Raw genomic sequence first — 27325 nt, forward strand, 5'->3', positions numbered from 1 at the left:
GGCAAATAATTAACAGATTAACTCATTTGTAAGGCAATCAGGCGTTTGAAGCTGTTTAAAACACGGGAGTTCTATTCTTTAAGGAATCGAACGCTTACTGGTTTTATAAGAAAATGACAGCATCAATAGTTGCTAAGGGATGTAAATGTCAAGAAAGTCGTCTATAAGGGAAACAGATTGGCTTTCTGAGACCAGTAAAGGGGGTCACGAGAGCTGATAGATCTCTAAATTCGGAAGTTGGGGAAGAGTTATATATATTTAATATATTCGATACGATACATAAAAATAGGAGAAACTGGAACGAAAATCTCGAAATAATGTGTGGATGAAAATTGCCACTACAAATAATACAGATATGAAGATTTAAGCCATTCTGGAGAAGAATTCAAGCAAGACCAAGAAAGATATGAGTACCGCAACAGACAAAACGAACTAAGAGCTGCCTAATGCCCGAGGTGAATGTGATGATAAACTACTACTTGGACGATTTGAACTTCCAAGTACTTCTTTAAAAGAATTACAATCCGGTTCGTGATAGCTTCACAGAAGACTTTCTGTGCTCATTTCATAAATTGTCGATCTTGTTGGCATCCCTTAAATATTCCGTTATTACGCCGTAATGAATTATCGGAGGTGGTATAATGAAAGAAAGTAGCCTTTTCAAGAGTGACATCCTACAGAAAAATACAAAGCTTTTCAATGAACTCTGGAAGATCAGAAAATCTCAAATTGCTACGTTATGAAAGGCCTTAGTGGAGACATTATGTCACTGGATTGATCCATCATGTCAGTTAACTGTCAACTGTGTGTCCACATTGCGTGGATAAGAGCGATGAGTGCTTGCACGGTGTAGTATTCTGTTTGCGGTATCGTGTGGAGAGCGGAAGGGTGAAACCCAATGCTGATCCTTTGGTTAACCCTCTCGAATAGCATAGAAGGCATCGTCCCCCTTAATGTCATCTGAAAAAAGGGCCTTTATGTCCGTCATTTGTCATCATTTGTCGTATTTGAAGATAAAATTGTTGTATATAACGACCGCCTGTTACGCGCAACATTGTCCCGGTAATTCGCACCTGTGTCGCCTTAGAATAACGTATTCGTCATAGTACAGAAAAGGAAGTAATTCACAGATATGTTTAAATGTTCGTTAATGGCTAGTATCGGCCATCTTCTGATCGTGACGAGAGGCAGAAGTAGTTGAGAATGTGGTTACTTACATGTAACCGGGTTATAGCGCATCATGATTTGAAGAACGTAGACGGTGTCTGATAGCGTTTCTTTTTGTGGACCTAACATTACAAAAACTATCTAGAGTTAACAACATAAAAAAGGAAGTCCTTTCCAGAGGCTGTGCAAATATTATATATTTTTGGTCAAGAATCGCGTTTCGGCTTCTTCGGCCATCGTCAGGCGAAAACAACGTAACGTTACCACATACGAAACTGCCGTGCGGATAATAGAGGTATTACTGATACAGATACACAGAGTGTACAAATAAAACTGCCGCGAATATATTTATAGCGCTCACATGGAAATGGTCCTTGTTAATGAACAAGATAACTACAAGTCGCATTAAATTACAGAAACCTGTGCACCAATCGGTTGTTATCACCAGTCTCGCCATGACCATTTGACACACGTCGCACGCTCTGTTCCGAGTATTTCGCTTTGTTATTGTTAGAGTGAGTAAGAGGAGCAGACGTGTTTAACGTAAAGTTGAATGCAAAATTAAATGATGGCTCCCATAAAATGTCAACTGTTAAACGAGGCACAATTGATGTAAAACGTGTGTAGATTTGCTTACGCAATAGCTTAAGACTGGAAATGGCTTGGCAAACCATCGAGCAAGGTCTGAAGTGCAAAACATGCATAAAATGACACGAAACTGGCTCTGCAGCGAAAAAAGAGTTCGAACACCAGAAAACTCTGCTTGAGTGAAGGGAAGCCTGGAGAAAAGCTCGACGAAGTCTCAACACTGTGCAAGTGGGAATTAAGACATCGACGTGTCGAAAAGTCATCAAAAGGGATCTGCATCTGCTTCCTTTAAAATTTACTGTTATGCATGTGCTGAAATGTCCTGCCAACTTCCACGTATTGAGTTCTGCCGGTGGTCTCTCAAGGATTTCTGGATTCTCAGTTTTCAATTTGTTCAGAGATAGTCTGGTTCACTTTTTGGTCCTCAGTTTTTCATGTCTACAGAGGAGACATGGTTCAGGCTGTGAAGATGCCTGATCTCACCGAATATGCGCCATTATGCATCAGGAAATACTCTTCGCTTGAAGAGCTATTGCAAAATCTCGAATTGTTGTTTGGTATGCAATGCCTGGTACGTGTGTCGTGACACGATTCTTCCACTAAACTGTTAACGCTAGCCGGTGTGTCCCGAAACTGTTTAATCCGTATGTGGATCAACGCGCCAAGCATATGGATATTTTCAGTAAGATTGAGCAACCACACTAACCACCTTGACAACGTTGTCACGAATACTTGAGGTGTTCGCTGAGGAGAGGACTTTCAAATGGTTCAAATGGCTCTGAGCACTATGCGACTTAACTTCTGAAGTCATCAGGCGCCTAGAACTTAGAACTAATTAAACCTAACTAACATAATGATATCACACACATCCATGCCCGAGGCAGGATTCGAACCTGCGACCGTGGCGGTCGTTCGGTTCCAGACTGTAGCGCCTAGAACCGCACGGCCACTCCAGCCGGCGAGAGGACTTTTAGAAGAGACAGTGCAGTCTCCTAGCCACCTCAGTTGCCTAATTTCCTTCACTGCGATTACCTGTGGGACAAACTGAAGGCTCAGGTGAACTAAAAACTTTTCACACGGTAGCAGAACTACTGCAGATCACTGAAAACGCTGTTGCTGCTACGCCTCTCCTAAGCGTGTCACACACTTTGATAAATCCAGCACAGAGGTGCATGTCTGCGATGACCATTTCCGGCAATCACTGTGATGTTCATTAACAAGCCAGTCTAAAATGAGCCTACTGTAAATATTTTTGGGCCAGTTTTAATTTATCCACCGCGTAAAGGAGCCATAACATAATGACATACAGAATGTTGGGCAAGGAAAGTATCACAATTTATATAATATACAGTAATACAATACATTTAATAAAAGTGAATAATCTACAATAAAATTGACGTTACTGATGTAATCTAACATTTGGGTAGCTGAAGCTTCATTTAACAAAGGAGATAATTATATTTACATTACCGGTACGCAAACATTATAGTGTAGTAATAAAAACCAAATATTATTCACTTTTCCTTAACACAGAAAATTTCTACATAACAACATTAAATCTAATAACTTGCTGTGTTATCACTCAGTATCTCATAACTTTATACGTCTACCGCTTCTGTGCCTGTATTATCTGTATAAATCACAAGCTATTTTTATCAGAGGCTAGAATTCAGAACTGATAATGGCCTCGAAAGTCGAAAACTGGTTCGTGACTAAATAAACAACAGCTGCAGTACATGAACAAAAAAAACATAATTATCTATTATATCAAACACGGTACTGTTTTAATTAAAATTTTTTCATGGTATAGGAACTATCCAGAAAACACAATTTCAGTTTATATCTGCAATTTATCTTGCTAGCTCCCACACCCTCTTTTCAATTGGAAAAATGAAAGGTTACTTTTGTATCACATATCGGAAATACTTTCTGAGACAATGGTACTTTTTGTGTTCGGTGATGAAGATATTTCTTTCTTCTAGTACTGTAGCTACGGATGCTACTGGCCTTCTCAACTATTCTCACTGTTCGCCTTTAGGCAATTTATATTTTGTGTGTATATGATGAGATACCACAGAAAATTATGACACAGAGCAATAATAAGCGTATATATGCAAAATATGATTTGATTTTCTTTTTTTGAGGGGGGGGGGGGGGAGGATAGTTATGACAAAAGAGCAGAACATGCTGAATTTTGCTGTCTGAGATATTTTAAATGTTCTTCTCAATTCAAAGATACCCAATCATTCTCTCCTTTAATATTCCTTTTATTTTGTTTGTTGCACAGAACTTTATTCGACATTAAGAAAGAGTCCATTTGTAGACAACATATTAATTATCTGTAAAACGATATTAACAGTTATTGAAAGAATTTTAAAACATCTCTGCAAATGCGAGAAATGCATTTTCTTGTCACAAAACGAGTTATTTAAAGGATATAAAACATCATCAGCCGTCTATAAGGAAACATGCTATACTTTACTTTTCTCTCTAGATGTAAAAACGGATAATTAGAAAAGACGTTCTTTTCAAAGTAATTTCCGCCATTCGACTGTAATTGTTCATTTATTTTACACAATCATAATTTCGGCACTGTAGCCATTCTCAAGCGCATGCTGAAATGTTAAAATATATCTGACCTGTCTGTGACATGTCATCGTCGAAAAATATATTTCTGTTCTAGACCAGTTGTATTACAGGACACGAGTACATATCGAAGACATAATGTGGCTGACATTATGCGCAATGAAAGACCATTAACATATAGTACAGCACATTTAACAACTAATACACTCTAGTGACATGCATGTACGCAGAAATATATTAGCTGTTATACGTGCAAAACTGTATGCTAATGGTCTCTCACAGCACTCAATGTCAGCCGTATTACGTATCTTCGATATGTACTCGTATCCAGCAATAAGACAACTGGTGTGTAAGAGTAGAAATGTTTTTACGGTGGTGACGTGCCACAGAGGTCAGACGTACTTTAACATTTCATCATGCAATACATAATGGTCAAAAAATTTTGTATGATTGTGTTCCACCCCCCCCCCCCCCCCCCCCGAAAAAGAAAATTACAAAATATGTTGGTTTTGCCGGTGGCACATTATGTCCGATTTGCGCTCGCACCAGGAAGTATAGTCCGATTGCAGATTTTTCAGGCATTTGGTCGTTTGACATTGCTTTGCAGCGTTACGCATTACTTGATGTGAAACACACCAGGTAACACCATTACTGTTTGTTTGCATACTTCGAGCCAAACGTGTTTCTACGTGTTTTTGTGTGAGTGGTGTAGCTAGTTTTGGGTTCACTTGATCTGAAAATGTCCCTTCAGTGGTCTTTGTCACATGCATCATGTTGTATAATTGTGGTACGATGTATTTATTTAATATGTACGTAAAATTAAGGGATAGTGATGGAACTGAAGATCTAAATGATGAGTGGGTGGCGAAAGGGGGCAAAGATGGCTGAAATCTGTGAGTGAGCAATAAATGTACACTAGAGAAACGAAGAGTGAGTTACTAAAAAGATGGAATAGGAAGAGAAGTAGGTATACGCAAAATCAAAGGGAGCAAAGAGAGAGAGAGAGAGAGAGAGAGAGAGAGAGAGAGAGAGGGGGGGGGGGGGGAGTGAATAGGAATGGAAAACATATTTTATTGTGATTTGATCAATGATTTTGTATAGTGCCTGTGTACCAATATTTATCTAGTCGTCAAGGAACTATCATGCCTTAATGCTTTGTGTAGGTGGTTATTTTCTTGTTTCCTTCAAAAGTGAGGAGGTGTCTGTTTTCATTGATTTTTATGAGTCTTATATCTTTTTCTGTTGTGCTTGAACTATGATATTCCTCTTTCAGGTGGTCTGCAAATGTTGAATGCCTTGCACTGTATTTTTATGCCATGGTGTGCTCTTTATATCTTGTGTCAAATGTCCTGCCAGCTTTCCCAAAGTCATCTATATTAATGTACCAGTAGGTGATTTTATAGCCATTCTATACAACCCTACCTTCAAAAGTTAGTTCTTCACTGTCATTCATGGAGTTTTTTTAATTTTTTTTTAATCATCAGTCCTCCGACTGGTTTGATGCGGCCCACCACGAATTCCTCTCCTTTGATAACCTCTTCATCTCAGATTAGCACTTGCAACCTACGTCCAGAATTATTTGCTGGATGTATTCCTATCTCTGTCTTCCTCTACTGTTTTTGCCCTATACAGCTCCCTCTAGTACCATTGGAGTCATTCCCTTATGTCTTAACTGATGTCCTATCATCCTGCCCTTTTCCTTATCAGTGTTTTCCAGATGTTCCTTTCCTCTTCGCTTCTCCTCAGAACCTCCTCATTCCTAACCTTATCAGTCCACCTAATTTTCAACATTCGTCTGTAGCACCACATCTCAAATGCTTAAGTTCTCTTCTGTTCCTGTTTACCACAGTCCATGTTTCACTACCATACAGTGCTGTACTCCAGACATACATTCCCAGAAATTTCTTCCTCGGCCTCAAGGCCTCAAGGCCGATATTTGATATTCGTAGACTTGTCTTGGCCAGTAATGCCCTTTTTGCCATTGCTACTGCTTTTGATGTCCTTGCTCCGTCTGTCGTTAGTTATTTTACTGCCTAGGTATGAGAATTCCTTAACTTCATCTACTTCGTGACCATCAATTTTGATGCGATTCTTGAGTTTCTCCCGGCGTATTTGATAGTCAAAATATCCACGGGTGTGCTTCCGGTCTATAGTGTCCAACGGGCACAATATTTCGGCGATCATACATGTCGCCATCATCAGGTGAACTGACGGATTGAGCTCCCGTGAACGTGCCGGCACGGAGATCCGTACGCTATGGCTGCTCAGAGGGAACTGGGTTCAGTCGCGGCGGCGGTCGATTTAAATACCCTCCGCCCGCGGCGCGCTCCCTCAGCCGTCCGCGCCCCGCGCCACGGTCGCGCGGTGGAACAGATTGCGACGGCGTCTGAGATGACGTCGGTGTGATGGCTCGATCCGCCGTGGTCGTCACAACTATACGTTTGCTCGATTTACTCTTGATTAACCCAATCGCTGGTTCCAAAGCCTTGCTAAGATTATAGCCACAGTCACGGTTTATGAGGTCGTCATTGGTGCGAATTTCGATGGCCTCTCTAACAACGGTGTCCCAGTATCTCGACGTCTGTACCAGAATCCTCGTGCGGTCATACTCCATGGCGTGATTTTCCGACAAACAATGTTCAGCGACCGCCGACTTGCTCGGATACATCAGTCGAGTGTGCCTCTGGTGTTCACGGCATCGATCCTCGACGGTACGCATCGTCTGACCAATATACGACTTGCCACATTGACACGGTATCTGGTACACGCCGGCCTTTCGTCAAACCGAGGTCATCTTTGGCGCTCCCCACCAGTGCACGAGTTTTATTTGGAGGACAAAACACAGTTCCGACCCGGTGTTTCTTCAGAATGCAGGCGATTTTCCCCGAGAGTGCGCCTGTGTATGGAATAAATGCAGTGCCTACCTCCTCCCTCGTGACTTCATCCATCTCAACAGGTTGTGCTGCAGTGGTTGGGCGGAGAGCACGCTGAATCTGCCACTCTGAGTACCCATTTTTTCGAAATACAGTTCTCAGATGTTCCAATTCCTGGGGTAGACTCTCTGCGTCAGAGATAGTGCGCGCCCTATGTACTAGAGTTTTAAGTACCCCATTCCTCTGTGAAGGGTGGTAGCAGCTGTCTGCGTGCAAATACAGATCAGTGTGCGTTGTCTTCCGATACACCCCATGACCTAGGGTGCCGTCAGCCCTTCTCTTGACCAAGACGTCAAGGAAAGGTAATTTACCCTCCGTTTCAGTCTCCATAGTGAATTTGATGTTGGGGTGTATGGAGTTTAGATGTGTAAGGAAGTCAAGGAGTTTATCCATACCATGTGGCCAGATGACGAACGTGTCGTCCACGTAACGGAAAAAGCAAGTAGGTTTCCATACGGATGACGACAGGGCTTCCTCCTCAAAGTTCTCCATGTACAAATTCGCTACCACCGGTGAGAGTGGGCTACCCATGGCGACTCCCTCCGTTTGTTCGTAGTATTCTCCATTAAAAAGAAAATACGTGGAAGTCAAGACATGCCAAAAAATTCACTGGTCTTCTCGTCAATTTTGATGTTAAGTTTCTCGCTGTTCTCATATCTACTACTCCTCATTACCTTCGTCTTTCTTTGATTTACTCTCAATCCATACTGTGTACTCATTAGATTACTCATTACATTGAGCAGATGTAATTCTTCCTCACTTTCACTCAGAATAGCAATGTCATCAGCGAATCGTATAATTGATATCCCTTCACCTTGAATATTAATTCCATTCCAGAACCTTTCTTTTATTTCCACCATTGCTTCCTCGATGGAGATGTTAGTATTCACAAAACAGGCGAACCGATAGGTAAATCTTCTTCTTTAATATAGTTTTCTAGATTAAATTCAAAATAGTTTTTTTGGTTTACTAATTGTAGTAATTCATTATTTTATCTGCAAGTTCGTTAGGCTGCTGACTGAGTGTATAAATGTTTTCTGCAATTAATTTCAGGGTTTGATTAACACAGACGCAACTGTACCTGCGTTCTGCATCCAAGGGAAGCAGTGGGGCTCTGCTTGAGATTTTTATATCTCTAGCATGTACCATTAGTGAGTTGTATTTCTTATTGTACCATCACTTTCAAGTTCATAGTATTAGGTGAACTATGATAGCATCTGATTTACCAGTAGGTATGTTGGAGTTGCTCTGCAATTTACAGTTTGCGTGACGAGAATATTTTTCTAATGCACATCTTATGGTTGTTTGGCTGGCAACTTATGTTGGCTAACCTAGAGCTTTACTGTACAAGTACAATTTCTCCCCGCTGAAAACATAAGTTCTGTGTTTCTGAGTGTATTTAACAAACGTTTGAAATCTCTTTGTTTGGTTGGATTTTAAATGATTATTATGTTTTCGGTAATGAATGCCACAGTTTTTGTGTATCATTTATCTCCATGATCACTATAGTAATACTTGTGGCAGTTTTTGTTCCAATAATATCTTATCTCTGTAGTTTCAAGATTTGATTGATCACTATTACTTTTGGATTTATTGTTTGCTTAGTTAATTTGAGTTTCTATGTTTACAGTTTCTTTTTGATCAATTCTCTAGTTATCACTGTGTTCTACAACGAAATCTTCTATTTCCTGGTATTTGCTTGTGAGCTAACATTGCATTTTAAACCTTTTACTAACAGCTATTGTTAGTTACCACTAAGTGCTACGTTTTTTAATTTGACAAACCCAGGTAGATATGGTGCATGCTTGTTTGTTTGTTTGTGTTTGTTTGTTTGTGTGTGTGTGTGTGTGTGTGTGTGTGTGTGTGTGTGTGTGTGTGTGTGTGTGTTTTTCTTGTTGTGTGGGGTGGATTTTGAGATCTGTAGTTTCCTTATGTGCTTTATTCACATTTCATCTGTTGCACTGTATGTACGGCATTAGACTTTCTCCTTGATGGAAGTGGAAAGAGAAGGGTTTTTTTAATGTTGTGCTATCTAAAGACGTATTTCATAACATTTTCTGTTCGTATTTTTTTTTTTTTGTAATTTAAATATTTAATAAGGTGTCTTAGGCTAACATTTTGAGCAGTATATCTGGCTACATTCACTGCTTTATAACTAGTTTCAATTTTTCAGATTTACATGCACTGGTATAATATTATATTTACAAGGGTTTTATACCTTATGGTACCAACAGAGTTGTACACATTAATATGAACAGCCTTGAACTCGTAGTAGAGGGTGAGAGGGAATGCTTGACAAGGGATTGAGGCGCTTCAGAGTCATGAATTTGACGATTTAACGTTTTTTTTCGTTGCTGTCTCTCTGTCAGAATTAATCACAATAAAACTATAAAACTAAAGTGTCTGTGTGTTTGAAAACGCTTATCTCAGAATGTACTTCACGAATTTTGATAGGGTTTTCTCACGTAACTTGAATGTATCAAGGGGCAAGGTACAGGCTTCATTTCATCAAAATAGTATCACACAAAACAAAGATATCGTGAATTAAATTTTTATCTAATATCGTCATGTCTGCCAGTTTGTCTGCTAGAACACACCCATCTTCAAAATTGCCAGATGAATTTTGATGGGATTTTCACAGGTAATTTGAAAGTAGTTTGGGGCAACAGACAGGCTTAACATCGTCAAAATTGGAACACGGGAAAAAATCGCATTTTAAAATTCTGTATAAAATCGTCTGCTCAGCTTAGTAGTATTAACAGTAATATCAGTGACATGATCATTATGGTGCAGTACACCAAAGAAGCAGTAAATGAAACTGTTAGATTCGTATTACGTCAAGGAACCAATAGATGGTGCTGTTCGATATTTTAATTCAGTGACAGATGTGTTATAGGAATTTTACGTCAGTGACAGAACTATCCGCCACAGAAACGAGACTTAAATTTACTTCTCTCCCACGTAACAACAGAGACGCAGAAATTTTGACATGAAGTGGCGGAGGAGAGTGAACTTTTATTCCATGAAACCTAATTATTCCTAGTATTTTACCATTTTGCTATAAACACATACAGCTCCCAATGAGCTACAATTATACCACGACCATACAATGCATAAGTCCAGACACAGCATGTAACCAGTGTGTATCGTGGAGTCCACTGTTTTTCACACAGCTATAAGGCGCTCTCCTGTGTTTGTGAAGTAAACAAGCTCTCATTGAATTCCCCAATCATACTACTTCCGATGCTTATAAACAAGCTTTATAAGTCAAATATAAATTCCACACATACAAAGTTGTGGGCACATCTACAAACAAATACACAGGCAATTCTGGATTTCTCGGATATTGTGTGTCTATATTGTGTATGTGTGTTCCAAATCTTCTCCTAAACCATAGGATCGATTTCAACCATATTTGGTACATGTACTACTTACTGTCTGTGAAGAAATACTATAGGGATAAGACTAACGTAGCTCCTACAGAGTGGGTGTGAACATGAGAAGGATTGGTAACACCTGACATTTAGGCTGCCCTATACAACAGATATGTTCTGTGGGCAGTTTTGTGCAGTTGGGCACTGCTGAGATCAGGGAGGAGGGAGAAGAAAATGGATAGTGGGAAGTGGAGGATGAGGTGGACAGAGAAAGGGGGAGAAGTTGATGGACAGACAGAGAAGGCGATGAGGGGATGGACATAAGGAGGTGGGAGGATGAGATGGACAATACAGTGGGGAAAAGAGATGCAGAGATAGAGATGGAGGAGAATGAAATGAGCAGAAATAGACAAAAACACTTGGGAGGAGGAGATGAACAGAGAGAGGGTGATGGGAGGGATGTACAGAGAGTCAATTTCTGTTGTCCATTAGGAATTTTTTCAGTTTCAGCATATCTTTTTACATTTCTTCTGATAAGTTGGATCCATTAAGATTTATGTTATAGTTAATCACTAATCCCATAAAATGTAAGACTTTCTAAGAAAGTTTCATCTACATTGTCAAAGTCTAAATATACATTTCAAAAAATAACATACTTGAACGAGCGCGCGCGCGCGCGCGCACACACACACACACACACACACACACACACACACACACATGCACACAGATATGAGAATGCATTTACTCACACGAATCACACTTTATTCACTACCTGATAAGTAAGTTTTTCGTAATTCATATTTTAATGTCATGACCTCCACCTGTACTCATCAAGTTATGTCGCACTTGATTCATTTACCCATTTTCCACTGCCGTCGATGGTTTTAGAATCAAAATATATTACCTAAATTTTAATCAGCACTCATCGGCAATGTTTTCGTGTCTTCTGCCAGATGGCTATCGATCTCATTAGTTGTGGACGGTGTTAGTCCTCCTTCCTTGTAAATGAGAGCCTTATGAAAATAAAGAGGCCATTCACAAAAGAGGAAAAAAATGAATCAATGCTCGGCCTCCGTACGATGGCGTGTCTTGTACTCCCTTCCTTGTCGTGCGCCCTGTGACATTGTTTGACGCATCCGAGTTTCTCAACAGCGCTCCGATCCTCTCCCCCTCATTCCCTCGCATAGCCGCCCCTTAATGAGGCAATATTGACGGAACTCTTAATATTGTAAAAAGTTTTCCCTCGCAAGCATCCATTCGCCCGCTAGGGGCGGCGTCTGCCGCGTGTTTTTGCCTTTAATAAAGTCTTCCCTGGCGCATCGCATTCGAAATGAAATATGTAAGGTATTCTTCTCGGTTGCTTAATTAACAGCGCTGACTTATTCTCTCTACCTCTTGGCTTGTTTCTCCGTAATCCGGAGCGGGTCATCATGAGACACGAAAACTGGCAGCTCAGGACCGCATTAATACCGTAAGCGGGCGCTACCACGTATTAAGACGGAATAATTTAGCAGTTATTCAGCACACCAAGCGTTCGGGCTAATATTAAAAGCTGTACCAGCGCTCATCTTTGAAATTCCTCTTGTTGAGTTTCTTGGATGCCGTAATCTTTATCTGTTGACTTGTTTCGGGTACCTGTTAGGCTCTTATATTTACGACTCCTAGTCATCACAACAGATAATGTAAACTAAATATGTCCCAAATAAGATGCATGACCACAAGCAGTACCTTTCATATAGTATGCATGTCTATGGAGTGATCACTCAGATGCCTATTACAATACTTTGTCGCCAATACACTTGTAAGCGTGAGTATACTACCGTGTAAGGCTTTCCCGTAAGATGTGGACAAAAGTACCGTGCATTTTGTATGTACGTTTCGAAAGCATCTTGACAGTTTGCATGTAACATCTAGAATGAACGTGGCTTAAAACTTTGAAGAGAGAAATTCAGGGTCTTTCTGCATGTTTGAGGCAAGTATCGCAGTTAAATATTACGACTTTTGTTTCCTTTCAAAGAACAAAAGGCAAAACTCGGGCTGTGTCTTAAGTTTTTACACTGCTCTACACCACAATGCCGGTTCTCTGTTTTAATAAATTGTGTTTTGGCGGTATTTTTAAAAGCTTCATCACGCTCTGTTTTACTTTTGTGGACATAACTCTTCGGTTTGTGCTTTCTGGTATCATATGTTTAGCCATCATCCACCCTTAGGAAAACTGAAACATTAATCGTATTTATTCATCCTTCTTACCGGAGGCACTAGAAAACCGCCCGTATAGCCATGCGCGTTAAAACGCCCTTTCCAGGATTCGGAGAGAGGCTTCCCCCCCTCCCTCTCCCCCGGATCGAACCACGTGGATTAACGACGAGGGTTGGTGAGTCGACCAGGAGCAGGATGTCGTTTTAAGGCGGTTTCTCGTATCCAATTAGTTAAGTACTGGGCTTTCGCCCCTGTCCACGCCCAGTTACACAACACGCAATCAGTTAAAGGACATTGCAACAGTCCAACATGGCATTTACTGTACACGAAGGATGATGGGGAACACAGATTCCGCCTCGAGGGCGTCGTCTGTCCACCAGTCGTGACTAACATTGCTAAAACCAATATAAAAATGCAGACCCTGCAGAGAAATGAGTAAAAGTAAGAACGAAGAAGAAGAACAAGAAGAAGATATCATACGGACTGTTATTACTGTTTCTTCAAGTGGTTCAAATGGCTCTGAGCACTATGGGACTTAACTTCTGAGGTCATCAGTCCCCTAGAACTTAGAACTACTTAAACCTAACTAACCTAAGGACATCACAAACATCCATGCCGCAGGCAGGATTCGAGCCTGCGACCGTAGCGGTCGCGTGGGTCCACACTGTAGCGCCTAGAACCGCTCGGCCACCCCGGCCGGCTACTGTTTCTTATTGTGACCATACTGAAACAAGCACTATGCCTGGACATCTGTGTAATCAGTATGGAGTGATTAAGATTGTTGTCGTACAGGAATCATATCTGCAGATTAAAATTGCTCAAGATACGTATACATTCAAAGGATTAAGAGTTAGCACTCCACCGCACTACCAAATTTATCTAGCACTTGTGTCGTAAATATAGACTCACACAGTCACACAAATTAGGGCTACGACATTACCTCTTCATTACACCCGTATCTAGGTATTTTTCGTTATGTAAAGTGTTACCGAGATACTCCTTGTGTAATGACTATAACTGCACCTCTTCGGTTCTTGTACTTGCTTCATTTCATGTTTTTCGTTTTGCAAATACAACAGCAACAACTATTTCTCACTGGTGTTACAAATAAATTACAATGATAAAATAGGAAATGTGTGTAATATTACAATTTCTGTCCTTCCGAAAAATGTGAGCCAACAGTTTTGCATTGAAGTCGCGTGAGTTATCGGGTCTGATTTTGGCATCATTGTAATCCCATACGTACATAATCACACTCAGTCACTGTGCTACTACTTGGTGGAAGTAAGGTACACAGCGTACACACCGAAAAATGTGAGCGAACAGTTTTGCATTGATGTCACGTGACTTATCGGGTCTGATTTTGGCATCATTGTAATCCCATACGTACGTAATCACATTCAGTCACTGTGCTACTACTTGGTGGAAGTAAGGTACACAGCGTACACTTTTTGCATACGAAATATGGAAAGACAAATGCTAAAGGCAATTATAATTCTAAACCTATTGCAAAGCTTGCAAGACCTATTAGTGCCACTGCGTTGTGACGAAGCTGTACAGGCTCCATTTTTCCTTACCTACATGACACGACTACTCACCTGTTGCCCTGCACTCAACGAATGATCATCCGCGTGATAACGAGTGAAAAAACTGCCGGCCGCGTGTTTCTGCACCACTTGGGAACCGAGTGACGGGGAACAAACGCCGCACACGTGGTTTCGCTATGCGGTCGCAGTGCTCTAGTGCTCAGAGTGCATGGTTGAAATAGGAAACCGCTCATACAGATGTGTTTTGCTTTCAGTTCATCCAAAAAGAAAGTTTTTTATGTTCTATCTGTTTCAAAGAGATAATTTGGCGTAAGCTGACAGCTGTATTAATTGGACAGAACACAGCACACACGACGCCGATGTCGCAGGACACGACAAAGGACGGACGAGCGAATGGCTGTGACGTTTCACTCTACGTCACACAGAATGTCGCGGAAAACAAAATGTAAACGAGATTAAAGCACGTGCTTTATTTCCTGCCGCGGGAATTGTGACAGCCTCGAGCAGCCGGAAATTGCTGCAATTTTTATACTCTCTCTTTCCCTCTTTTATATTTTTTTTTATTATTTTTGGGCTGGCGGATGGTGAGACGGCACTGTTGCAACGGGTACCGGAGGGGCCTCGAGTTTTAATTACCGGTGCACACACTTAGAGCAATTTAAGCTGTCCGTGGCATCCAGGTGCGGGGTCTGATTAACGCCAGTGCCTAGGGCGGGAGGTGGAGCTGGAGCGGGCTGGAAATGGCTGGAAGCAGCGTCGCAAGGTTGCAGCAAGTGCGCTCGCGTAATTTAGAAACTATGGGGATAGTCGTTCCAGGCAGTACAGAACAAGAGCTGGGCGGGAGAGGAGGACAGCCTGGTTTCCAAAAGTGGTCCTTGCAACGCCGCTGCTCTCCTTAGCAGCACAATTTAATGAGAAAAACGTGTAGCTACTTTTTATTCTGCTGCTTTCACCGCTTAAATTCAGACTTTTCGTTTGCAACAGGACTTGTGCAACGAAAGTTACAGCCAGTCTTTAACGTCTGAGCTGTATAACAGCGTTTGACTTGTTTGGTGCAATCTGATCGTATAGGCACTTTTAAATGCACTGACTTCACTAGACGATCCGAACCTATACTAACAGAATTTTGAAAATCAGAAAAACCACTATTTTCTACTAATATCCGTTTATGGCGAATCGGTGTCTGGCACATTAAGCCATCGACGCAAACAACCGACTAGCGCTCGCAACAGACACTACTGTGCAAGAAACCTAATCTTGAGAACTAAACATACTGAAATTTTCTGCCAGAGTAACACTTCGCACTCGGGCCACGAAACCTTAACTGCCAGGAAGTATTGAAACAGCGCACACACCGCTGCAGACTGAAAGTTTAATTTTGCAAAATTAATGTATTACTAACGTGCAGAATCTTCTGTTGTGACAATAGGCAGGAAATGTTAGATACTGTGGCCATAACTTGTGATATGCATCACATATGTTACAATAGTTAGAGAGACAATGTGGTACAGCCGTATAGGGCATGCAACTGAGAGTGGATAAATTGCTACTAAAACTTCTCTATACTAGTTTCTGCAATAATTAATTTTTATAACAAAGTTCGCAAACTATTCCTTTGCATCTGTCTGCGTGATGTTTTCTGTCACTGAGAACAAATACAAACAGACATTGAGTTATTCATCATTAAAGATATTTATAAAAATTAATTTAGTAATTTTCATTTCTTAGCTTACTGTCTTCATTCGATTTATTTCGACATCTTTGTCGGCTCAATAACTAAGATATAACATATTTCTATTATTTCCGTCTATGATCACGAAATTGTTTCAGTCTTAAGTTACCGATTTTGGTCAGCTATGACCATCTTCAGGACTGTGTTAAAACACGGCCTAATATATCGACGCCATAGTGGCATCATCTAAAAATACACACAACATCGGCACATATTTAAAATATAATGTAAACTAGGCCTAAGTTCCGGTGGAGTCCACCTGTTAACACCGTTGCTCTCGATAAGCAACTGTTTTATGTTACTGGTTATGGACAGTAGTGCTATTAACAATATGACACCGTCGCCACTGTGGCCTAGTTTACACTTTATTTTATATTTTTGCGACGATATAAAGCTGATTTTGTGTGTATTTTTAACGATACCACAATAGCTTCGTGATATCAGGACGTCGAAGATGGTCATCGTTGGCCGAAACCGTTATGTTATCATATATGAAAATAAAAGAAAACTGTTCTATACTGTCTGGATTACTGTTCTGTTCGTGACTATGGTGCAGCTTGTGGAATTGCAGGTATATTTCTGTTTGCAGGAAGGTAGTCAGATTTTGATTTAAAATAACTTGTTGCAGGCACTATATGTTTGAGATAGGGTATTTAATTCAGTTCACTATGAGGCGTAACAGTTTGGCCATTCAGATATGTCTCAAACGCAGAATACTACATGACACACAACTTCCCAGCAACTTCCTACGTAACAACTGCCTCCAACTTCTCAGCAAGAAGAAAAAAATGATAGACTATCAAAGAAATGCTTTCACGTAACGAATTAATTACTTATTGATAATCATTTCTTCGAAGATTTTTTAGGTTTATAATCAACAATCTTAATGTCGATGACTTCAAAAGGAAATAAAACTTTATAATTAAATTTCGAAATAAATTCGATATATGAGGAATTGTTAACTTTTTTGAAAATAATTTAATTAACATTACTCACATTGGTACGATGTTTCAAAACATGTTCTGTCTGTAGGAGTACAAAACAGTTTTATTGATATCATTAAAGCAAAACAGAATGTGAAATTACACTCAGGAACTTGTCTGTATCGTATAATAAATTTAGGGGGCGTATTGAATAATTCATTTCTTTTAATGTGCCGACAAATACTACGTGTAGTGAAAGATGAGCTATTGATCAGTTCGAATGGACATTGCAAAAAGTTGCCATTTACAAGAGACACACCTCCATGTGTGTTTGTTTTGAATGGTCTTACGTTATAGTGAAGATATGTGTATTGATATTTATCCATTACATTTCTTCCCTTACAGATTTAGCACAGGAAGTGCTGTAACGTTTATAATTCATAACACAAGTTATGAACAGTCGATCTGACATTTCCTGCCAAACCCCATGACTAAAAATACCATGTGTCACTAATACCCTTACGTTGTTTGCACACTTGGATCTGCTGCAGGCGCTAGTCAGCTGTAACTTGATGATGACGTAGTAAGACTAAAAATTATTCATGACAGACAAATATTGGTAGAAGAATAGGTGGCTTGTTTTTTAACGGTAAATATGAAAGTCTTCTACCAAGTAGTGACAGAAGATCTCAGTTAATGTAATACTCATAGAATGTTTTGAAATCGAACTTTTTGATACAAGGTCAGCAGAACCTGCAGTTCTGAGTTTTGTAGCAGAAACTTTTCAATATGTCCTATGGAACTGAAAGATGCGTGTCTGTTAAAAAAAAGCAATGAGGACTTGAACGTTTAGTGTAAATAGCCTGTCTCTCTCTCAAAAACACACACACACACACACACACACACACACACACACACACACACAATATAGTGCAACTGAAATTCGGATTATCATAGATACCACTTAAATATGGAGCAGTAACTAATGATTCATCAAGGCTGTGATTCAAAAATGAACAAGTGACTTTTTTGCTTCTAGGAACCAGTCCTTAGAATGAAGATGGTTCCTCTGGTTTCTAATGTTTGACTTTAAATACAGGGAATAATAGTACCATCAGAGCAACACATATTTTGGGATTATCATTTCCACCTAACATCACAGCAATGAGCGAGATCACTCCGCACGACATTTAGCAAGCAACGACCGTCGGAAAACAGCGCCTATGGACCTACCTAGTCTGCATCTGTAACTTGATAGCATTTACAGAGAAGCCGCTTATTACGAATGTTTTGTGACTGCAATTCGGTATGTGGTTTCTGATACGCCAGAATATTCATGGAATGAGAGACAAAACCACTATGCATAACAAGATGACGATTATCAATATTATTCATAAGAAATAATGAATGATCTGGTTTGAATTGAAATAATTACGTAAGAAACTGTTTAATAAGCATGTATGGTGCATTCAAGCACCAGTAATCGATTTACAAGCACACATGGGTCCTCAAAGCAGCAAATGCAAAATTCAATTTCACAGTTGGTCATCATAACACTACTTCCCCAGTACACGACTTTAAACAAAGAAATGAATCTTTCATAATGTAGGTGATAGCCAAGTATCGGCTGTCAAAAACGTCTTACGTCTTGTTAATGTTCATTCGCCATGCACAATGTAGGTTATATTATGCGTCTTTGATGTGTACTCAAATTCTGTAGTACGATGACTGGTTTATAACACCATATATTTGTTATTTCAACGATGACATGTTATTTCGGGAGGCGGGACATTTTGTGCGTTTCAGCTTGCACTTGAGAATGGTTATAAAGCCAAAATCATGACTATGTTCAATAAATGAAAAGTAGTCTACTTTCAAATGGCGGACATTTCTTTCAAAACGAGCCGCATGACTGTCGTCCCTCACGAAGGGAAAGTGAAAGTTCTGTGTCTTTTTGATACTGGGAATGAGACTGTTTGCAGAAAACTATTCGATAACACTTTCAAGAACAGTGTTTACCAGTTCTTCTGCTGCTGTATGAATGGTTTGGTTGGTTATAATACTAGTATCATTTGCAAAAAGAACTAATTCTGAGTGTTATGTATGAGAGGGAAGGTGGTTTACAAACTTAGTGGACCTAAGATTGAACCTTGTGGGTCCCAAAAAGTGATTTCTCACCAGATCCCCTCCCACAACCCCACTTACATTAATCAAATTATTAAACACAATTTCCTGCATTATTTTTGTCAGACACGACATTATGCATTGGTTGCCTGTACTGTCAATTCCACAGAATTTCAGATTATCTGTTTGGAAGTAGTCATTTAGACAGTCAAATACACATCCACACCTATGGAGAGGTCATCCTATACATACAAGAATTGTCCAAGCTGAAATGATACCGTCTTGCACGTAGCCGAAAAGACGTTCCGCATCGCCGTCGTCGTGTCGCTTAAAGAAAGGATGGGGGATCCGTGATCTAGGGTAAAGCCCGCCATCTCCGGCGTGCCCCTTGAGAAGGTCGCTGCGCCGACGGCAAAGGGGATCCAAATTACGGCGCCCCGTGTAGGGATTAATAACGGCGGGCGGTTGCTAAAGAAAACCGATAGCGTGTTGTTATCGAGGCGGCCCTACCCAGCCCCGTGCTGCGCGGAGCGTCGCCGCGGTATCGAGTGTTTTATCGACTGTCGGCGGCAGGCGGCCGTTCGAACTAGCTAGGGGATTCCCCGCAAAGGCAGAGGGCGACGGCGCGGAATACATGCGGCTGCACAGCCGGAGGCTGCTCCTTATCGAGAGATGGGGGCACAGTGGAGGTGGGCCAAACGGTTATTTCTGAGTATCAGCTATCGCGGATACGATTTTCCTTATACCAGTTACGTTTAACACTTTTTTATAACTGTCAGTTATTTTTAGTTCTGAATTCCCCAAACGGGGGTCCAGTTAACTCTGAGCGCCCGTAAAACATAAGTTGCTAGATTACCTTCAGCTCGCTTACGCGCTAACTCTCACAGATAATAATTTCTCCCTCATGTATTTCTCATAGCTGAGACTTCACCTTTTGTCATTTAATCTCCAGGCAGTGTTGAGTCCGGTATCTTTAGGTAGCCCACTCCCAAGCCTCGTAGCGAAGCAGCCCAGTTGTGTGCCATCACTGTCCGTTTTGAAACTTTTTCGTCAATTAACACTTTTCAATTTTTGTTGTTGGCTGTGGCCTTGTAGTTAAATCTGTGAAACGTACGTTGGGATATTATTTGGTTTTGTAGTTGTGCAAGTTGATTCGGGTGCGCAGTACCAAGCCAATAGCTACTGCATACAAGTTAACGGCAACAGCATGTGTGGCGGCATGTGGCTTGGCTTGGGAGTGGGCTACCTAAAGATACCGGACTCAACACTGCCTGGAGATTAAATGACAAAAGGTGAAGTCTCAGCTATGAGAAATACGTAAGGGAGAAATTTTGTATGCACAAAACTGCACTAACAATCCAGTTATTTGTAAACTCTGTGGAATCCCGTGACGGCCGCTGTTATTCCCTTAGAAGTACGAAAGTACTTGTTTCACTTGAATATCTATCCTCTCCGGAAATATTATCGTCTGCTGCGACCTATTGGAGTCTATATAGTGGTAGCCCATAATTCCCAGAAAACAAGAACTGTAAGCAAATGGTATAAGTGCTGCAGAAAAATACTTGTACTCAGCTATTGACGGTTATTTTCGTTTACGCACAAATTCCTCAAGGCCACTCCTTGTAGTTAAGGTAGTTAAGACACCACGAAGGCGTAGTACACACTCCGACCAACAGATGGCACGCAGTCTCGCAGTTGTTCTTATGGACTAAAGTACAGGGTGATTCAAAAAGAATACCACAACTTTAGGAATTTAAAACTCTGCAACGACAAAACGCACAGCTAAGCACTATCTGTCGGCGAATTAAGGGAGCTATAAAGTTTCATTTAGTTGTACATTTGTTCGCTTGAGGCGCTGTTGACTAAGCGTCAGCGTCAGTTGATGCTAAGATGGCGACCGCTCAACAGAAAGCTTTTTGTGTTATTGAGTACGGCAGAAGTGAATCGACGACAGTTGTTCAGTGTGCATTTCGAACGAAGTATGGTGTTAAACCTCCTGATAGGTGGTGTATTAAACGTTGGTATAAACAGTTTACAGAGAATGGGTTTTTGTGCAAAGGGAAAAGTTCTGGACGGCCGAGAACGAGTGATGAAAATGTAGCACGCATCCAGCAAGCATTTGTTCGCAGCCCAGGAAAATCGACTCGCAGAGCTAGCAGAGAGCTGTAAATTCCACAGTCAACTGTATGGAGGGTCCTACGAAAAAGGTTGGTTATTAAACCTGAACGTCAACTACCCGAGGCGATGGATCGGCCGCCAGGCAGCCCGTGACAGAGCACTTCATCACTGGCCTCCAAGAAGCCCTGATCTTACCCCCTGCGATTTTTTCTTATGGGGGTATGTTAACGATATGGTGTTTCGGCCACCTCTCCCAGCCACCATTGATGATTTGAAACGAGAAATAACAGCAGCTATCCAAACTGTTACGCCTGATATGCTACAGAGAGTGTGGAACGAGTTGGAGTATCGGGTTGATATTGCTCGAGCGTCTGGAGGGGGCCATATTGAACATCTCTGAACTTGTTTTTGAGAGAAAAAAAAAAAGTTTTTAAATACTCTTTGTAATGATGTATAACAGAAGGTTATATTATGTTTCTTTCATTAAATACACATTTTTAAAGTTGTGGTATTCTTTTTGAATCACCCTGTGTAACTTCTACATTGTCCGCCTTGTCTGACCATTTATCCGTGATCAGATCTCAGATGACGTGGAATCGTAGTTGGCACTTCGTTAAACACATGCCTCCGCGCTATGTTGTCATTTATTAAAATAACTGACAGAAACGTGTCAGCGGTTATTACAGTAACAGCTTCTTTTCAACAGCCAGTTATTTCTATCGGTTATTTTTTGCCTCCTCTAGGTAATAGGGAGTCAGCATGTGTCGAATTCTGCTTGTTATGTACGCAACTTTTACCAAGGCCTAGACGAAGTAACAGAAGCAGAAAATGGGTTAAAACCAGTTACCATTGACTGAGTTGTAAGGCAGAGCTTTGACATATCGACAATTTTCTACATCTACGTCTCCATCTACGTCTTCATTCGTACTTCGCAAACCATCGTAACGTGCATGGCGAACGGTATGTTGTAACACTGCTAGTCTGCCCCTTTCTTGTTCACTTGCAAATGGAGTGAGGGAAAAATGACTATGTTCATGGTTCAATAAGAGCCCTGATTTCTCTTTTCCTGTCTCCGCTATTCCTACGCAGGATGTATAATTGTGGCAGTATATTTATTTGGCAGACTGCCACGGATGTCGGTTCTCTAACCTTTCTCAATAGTGTTTCGCGTGGAGAACGTCGTCCTCTCTCTAGGAATACCCATTTGAGTTTCAGGAACATTTCTGTAATTTTCACAATTAAATCGAACCCACCTGTGAAAAATGTAGCTGCACGCCTCTGAATCACTTCAAAGTTTTCCTTTAATCCAACCTAATGAGTATCCCAAACGCTCGAACAGTATTCATGAATAGGTCACATTAATGTTCCATACGCAGTCTCCATTACAAATGAATTCGTACAGCGTCCCAATAAACCGAAGTCGATCATTCAACTTCCCTACTACTGCCCTTGGGTGTCAGTTCCATTTCACGTCGCTTTGGCAGCGATAAGCCCAGATATGTAATCGACGTTACTGTGTCAAGCAACGTAGCACCAATACTGTATTCTGACATTACTAGATTGTTTCCCTACCCGGCTACATTAATTTGCATTTTCCCCCCTTTAATCACACAAAATAGAAATTCTACCCAAGTCATCTTGTATCTTCCTACAGTCACTTGTCATGAGCGAAGTGTCGCAGAATGGTGTTCCCCCTATGCGACAGGCTGTTTATGCACGATGTAGGCCATTCGCCGTTCAGGACAACGTACCGCGTTCTAGTGCTTGAAAAGTCTCCAAGAGACATAACTGAGAACCTAACTGTTAAAGCTAAAGCTTTAAAACAGAAAGTAAGAATAACTGCTTAAGGGAATCTTAAAATTTGGGTATAGGATAAAAAAAGCAGAGGAGGATGTAAGCCATGTAAAACAGTTCAAGAGGAAGTGGCAATACAGAGAAGAAATGGTAGGAAAATGAAAACCAAGAATACACAGGATGGTCACAGATACTTACTAGCATTCTACCCTCTCCGATCAAAAGGATGGACACCTGTTAGTGGACATTAATATGGGGTGTGTCCACTCTTCGTCTTTACGAGGGCTTGAATTCTACTGGGGACACTTTCAACGAGGAGTCTGGTTGTCTTTTGGGGAGTGGCAGCCTATTCTGCCTCAACAGCCGAAACCAGAGAATTTAGTGATGTTTGACTCTGGAGTCTGGAGTGAAGTCGACCCTCTGACTCATGGCAAATATGTTCCGGTGGGTACATTTCGGGACTCTGGGCAAGCCAGTCCACTTCATGAGTGTTGTTGTCCACAGACTGTTGCCACACAGATGCCTCTTTATTACAGGGTGCATTTGCATACTGACATTCATCGTCTCCGAATTGTTCCTCTGATCTATGAAGTGCGTAGTCTCAGTAGTTTCCCGATTCTGGCTGTGCACATCTCAATATTACAGATTTTGTAAGTTTATGTTATGATCCTACCGTGGTATGGTAGAAGGCAGCGCAGCACACTGCTACGTGGAAAACAGGGAAAAGGTTGTATGCACAAAACTGCAACCCACAATTCCTATTGTCCATCTGTTGCATGAACGTATAGAAAAGTCTAATATATAACTTTTGTCGTGAAACATCTGTGGAGATAAGGAATGCAGGTAGTTTTATTTTTCTGTGGTTGCTCATGTTATGGAATTTTAGCATGATTTTTCTGAAGAAATAACATACGCCCCATCTTATTGAGATATTTTATTTCTTTAGAATCGTGGAAGTCTGAAAGAACGCCGTCCACTGCTGAACGGTTTCCTTCGTAGTCGTAGCTAAAATTTCTTTTCTTTGGTTAATGATGCTTGTAATGTAAGATTATTCAAATTCACAGCTCTTGAAGACTATCTGACTAATCTATGCCTACACCTGCATACCATCTAACGAATCGATGATGTCTTTACGTGGCAGACAGAGAGAGTAAAAGGTATATACATTATGAAAAAGTCTGCTGATCAGTTTAATTATTACTCATGATATGTATTTCAGAGCGAAAGCTCCGTCATCAGACTTTCCAACATTCATTGTCATGATCGGGCGAAACAGTCCCAGCTGAGGGAAGCTCTTTTGTTCAATAAGCGGAAGGACACGCACTAAAAAAACCATAGTGCTTTGAAATACCTACATATTATCAGAATCCGACTCACTGGTGGTCAGTGGGAAAATTCCTTTACGTTGTAGTAGCTAACTTCTGTCTTACTTCTTCCGCGCTTTATTGAGGGAAAAATATTTTATCTGTATCTCTCTATGTGCTCAAATCTCCTCATCCTTGTCACAGAGTCTTCTTGGAACAAAGAAACTTTCTCTAAATGTACCCAGCAGGGTTTAACGAGAACTGCATCGTCTTTCTTCCAAAGATTCTCATTTAAGCTCGCCGAACAATTCTGTTGCTCTTTCGTTTCGGCTGTATCGTCAATCTACGGTCTACAGAGAACCACCGCATTCGTTAGTTCTCTGTTGTTATACGTACGTGATAGACTTCAAACGCTGCAACAATGGTCTAGAATTGGACGCACTGGCTATTGTTTATAATTTCCTTTACACATGCACTACAGCTTATCAGAAACCTTCGACGGACCTAAGTCTTCCATTGAACTCCCATATTACTGATTTTACGTGATCATCCCATTTCGCATAGTTTCTTAGTATCATCTCAAAATACTTGTATATGATGTGACGTGCTCAAGATGTTCAGTAATATTGGATACTGTCGGGTTCTTTATGTTCGTTATAGGCATTATCTAGCCTTCATCCACATTTAAAGAAAACTGCTGTTTTCCGCGCCACGAAGTGGACGCTTTGACCAAGTAAATAAACATTTCCTTAAGGCTGCCAGAAACGATACTTTCTTGCAGACACTTACACATCAGTCTTACAGCGCTGCTGATCCCACTTCATGAATATATATATTTTCAGATCTCAACGCGTCCCTGGCGCACACCCTTAAGAGATGACGAGGTTGTAAGAGTACCCAGTATTGTTGAGGTACTTTCTGTAAGTGATCAACAGCGAATAACTTCCCAGCGCTGTGTTCAACAGTACCCAGCTTTCACAGTAGAGAAACACATTACAGATGGACGCCCTGAATAATTGGTTCCATTCTTTTCTGTATTAAGCGACTGGTTCATTAATGGTTACCTTGCTTTTATTCTCCGAATGTACATTTTACTGTTGCATCTGTGATTCTGATTCATAAGCAGCACTTATTGTCTTCAGCATTTAAATGCCTAGATAGAAAAAAATCGTATCTTTCTATTTAGATAATTTATTAAGTAAGGTTTCCGTCTGCGACCGGGAGTTGCAGCTGTTCTCACGAATGTGCATATACTAATGTTGGCTAAAAAATGTTATTGCAAATTTTTGGTTCTCAGAAGATGATTTCCACACTTGGTGCATTAGTTCACTGTTCCACACCGGCGCATTTGTTATTGTTTTTGAATTAATTATTTAGTCAGACATGAGTTCAGTTTATGCTAGGGAACAAAAATTAGGCGATGATTATAGCAAAATCAGTTTTTCACGACACAGTTTAATCACTTTTTATTGGTGTTGTCCTTTTGTTTCACACAATGAAATTAGCACTGGTGAGACGGTTTACGGTTTCACTTTAATAATAATTTGACTCCGAGCCCCCAAGAGCAGTAATGTAGGCTGCTATAAACGAAAATTACTCAATCAGCTTGAACAGAACCACAAATCCCACTGTCCTCTTTGTTCTAACAGTTTTGGTGCGAAATCACAGATCGCCACATGTTCACTTACGCAGATGTATACCACGTAATTCGTACTCACACAAATAATCGTAGCACTCTCCACTTCACCAAATATATGCTTGCACACTTGCACTATTAAACAATACTCTAAGTCGAAATAACTCGGCGCCAAAAAAAATTCTCAGACGACCACATGGGCCACCCTCGAGTGGGGCTCGCTCACCACACACCCTCCAAAACGACTGACCAACGACTGACCTCTGGCCAAGATGGTCACTTGCTTATATAGGCTTGGATGTCCACCCCCCCCCCCCCCCACCCTCTTTGTTTAAGTACCAATCTCACCAGTTAAGGTTACAAATTTTGATACATACATCCCTCGACAGAAATAAGTACACCATCGGAACCGCGCTAAAAAGTACATCTTATTCACTAGGTTACATTAATTTCTAGGTTTATTCTATCGCCCGTAATTCAAGTTTTAGTTTTTTCAAAATTTCTCCACTTAGCACAAATTTGTTTGTTTACATCTGTGCTGCAAAGTCTTAACATAGAACTGCATATAGCACCGTTTATGGACGTACTCTAGAGATATGTACACATTGCGCCGCTCAAAATCTTCATATCTATAATAATTAATTAATTATGGGCGATAAATGTTAATAATTATTTGTAAACAATGTAAACTATTGCAAGTTGAGTGTATAGTATAACTTAACTAGTTTAAAATACGTGTGATGGTGCCCAAAATATTATATAGTGCCGTTCTTTACGTCATGATTTTTCTATTGAATTTTATACAAAATTTTTCATCAAACTTTTTTTATTGCTCTTTACGGGCTTAATTATTTATGAATCTTAACATATGACTACGGCACTCGATCCGCTACGACGAAACGTTTTTAATGAGTACTCGCTCATCCCTGTAAGTTGTTATTTACTATTTTTATTAATCTTTCAGTATTCGTGATATTAACCGAGTTTGAGGTTACTGTAACTTTTGCATCTCTTGACTTGAAATAAAGATCGATCTTTCAGAAGGTGCATATTGCTGACCACAATTCACTGCCACGTCGTTCTTCAACATAAGTTGCATAGTTTTCGCGTAATGCGCGAAAAACCAAAGAGTGCCCCAAGCCGCGGGCCACGTGGCCGCCCGGCGGCAGAGACATCACACCGACCGTTGCAAATCTCCGCGGGCGCCCCACGCGCTTCCGCGAATCGCGCACCATGTCGCGCGCTCGCTCTCCACAAAGCAATCCTTGCATACTAGAGCTATTCACCTAGTAACGGG

Source organism: Schistocerca piceifrons, chromosome 1 (assembly GCF_021461385.2).
Source record: "Schistocerca piceifrons isolate TAMUIC-IGC-003096 chromosome 1, iqSchPice1.1, whole genome shotgun sequence".
NCBI lineage: Eukaryota > Metazoa > Arthropoda > Insecta > Orthoptera > Acrididae > Schistocerca > Schistocerca piceifrons.